The sequence below is a fragment of the Octopus bimaculoides genome, chromosome 6 (assembly GCF_001194135.2).
Source record: "Octopus bimaculoides isolate UCB-OBI-ISO-001 chromosome 6, ASM119413v2, whole genome shotgun sequence".
Taxonomy (NCBI): domain Eukaryota; kingdom Metazoa; phylum Mollusca; class Cephalopoda; order Octopoda; family Octopodidae; genus Octopus; species Octopus bimaculoides.
In genome coordinates, this window is record NC_068986.1 from 67,300,247 (window position 1) to 67,302,353 (window position 2,107).

General features: G+C 37.4%; 1 protein-coding gene across 3 annotated transcripts in view; it reads left to right on the plus strand.

Annotated features, from left to right (window-relative positions):
• Positions 1-2,107, plus strand: part of LOC106869618 (neuronal acetylcholine receptor subunit beta-3) — a 546,457-nt gene that overhangs the window by 20,199 nt on the left and 524,151 nt on the right. The window lies entirely within an intron of this gene.

Genomic DNA, 2,107 nt, shown 5'->3' on the forward strand with positions numbered 1-2,107 from the left:
TAGTGGCAGGAGAAGTAATAGTAGTAGTAGTAGCAACAGAAGTAGTAGTAGTAGTAGTAGTAGTAGTAGTAGTAGTAGTAGTAGTAGTAGTAGTAGTAGTAGTAGTAGGGAGAGAAAGAGGAGGAGGAGTATCGGAGGAGGGGAGGGGAGAGGGAACATTAGACTGTTAGTCCAAAGAAAGAAATTTTCTAATATGTCCTTATTCTCTAATGCATAGTCTAAATTAGGGATTAACTAAACATCGCAAGAAATATTCTGTAAAAATGAGTGAAGAAATAATTGAAGAAGTAATCGAAGAAGTGATTCGTTTTTATCTCATAAATCGATATAAGAAAAATACTAACGTTTTTACTGCTGCTTTACTCTAATACTGAACTGTCGTCTGCATTTCAATTCTAAATAGAAAGTAACGCTATATATTTCGCCTGCTTTTGTGTAAAGTGTTGTTTTGTTGTGCACATGACACATGGTGTATTCAGGACTAATTCATTCAGAACGCTCATCCATTTTTAAGAGGGTAGGTTGCAATTTGAAGGTGCGCGTTATGATGTAGTAGAACTGGAACCAGAACGAGAAATAGAAGAGACCTAGTGCCTCTTGCTGCTACGATGCTAGGTAATTACTAATAGTTAAATTCATTTATATTTTCATTTCTATTTCTAAAATTTGTCGGTCTTCTTTAGGTATTTTAATGTTATGGCACATAGACAAACGCATGCACACTTACGTTTGTACACACACACACACACACACACACACACACACACACACACACACACACACACACACACACACACACACACACACACACACACACACACACACACACACACACACACACACACACATGTATGTCTACTTATGAAAAAGAAATTGAGTAGATGAATAAAACTGAACAACGATGAATACCGGTTGGCTGCTGCTCTTTATATTTTATTCCAAAAATTATTGAAACAAATTTGGAAGCATATTGACATACGTACATAAAAATCAGATGTTATTTCACAGGCCATCAGAATCATACAGTAGATAAAAGTTTGACCAAGCCAGTGAGTTGATCTGTTGAGAAGGTCGTAAACAATAGGACTACATGCGATGCGATAAAAAGAAATCTGAGACGAACATACTACCACCATATGAGCGAGCAGTACCCGATTACGAACGAATAGAAATAATTCTTTGTACAGTAGACACAAGGACTGACATTTGGTGGAGGCGAGGTTAGCCGATTTCATTGAACCCAATGTTCAACTGGTGATGTTTTTCATCCCGAAAAGATGAAAATAAAGTCGACCTCTGTAGAGTTGGAACTCAAAACGTAAAGAACCGGAACAAACAGAAATAATATGTGAAGAATACAAACTGAAGGAACCCTTGACAGAAAAAATTCAAACCAAACTTCACCATCTCTATTAACAAAGAGTTTGTTAATGAGAGATCAATTACCACACGAATCGATTATAACCGACCGATCTGGTGTTATCCGCGATGGACCAAATAGCTAAAGAGCAATTAGTGGAGATTGAAAATACCAGCTTTTGGATAGTGAATGTTCCTCTGTATTATACTGCGATTATCATTTATCAACAGATGGAAATTACGGAGATCGATCGTTGTGTGAAGACACAGCAAGAATGGATTACCTCTTTCCAGACATATATTGACAGATTAAAAAAAAAAATATTGGACAGTTAGACACTACCATTAAGTGCAAAGTAAATAATAAATTCACAAACCACCAGCTGCAAATTTATGATAGATTATCTATGTCTGTGAGAACTGTCCACAAGAAACACAAACGGCGATGTTAATTGCTCTTAAACGTGAACTGAGATCGGTAGGGAAGAATTTCGGGAAAGGAAAAGCTATCAGTCGCAACTTTGCAATGATTCTACAAATGCTGTGTCTTAATATGAATGGCCATACATTCGTGGTCGTGAATGTCCCTCGTCTGGATTATCTAGAGTAGTTTTGGCGAGGACCTGATACGTAAACAAACAACATAACTGAGATGTAATGTGGTGAGTATTATGCAAACATCTGCGCCCAAAGAGAGAGAGAGAGAGAGAGAGAGAGAGAGAGAGAGAGAGAGAGAGAGAGAGAGAGA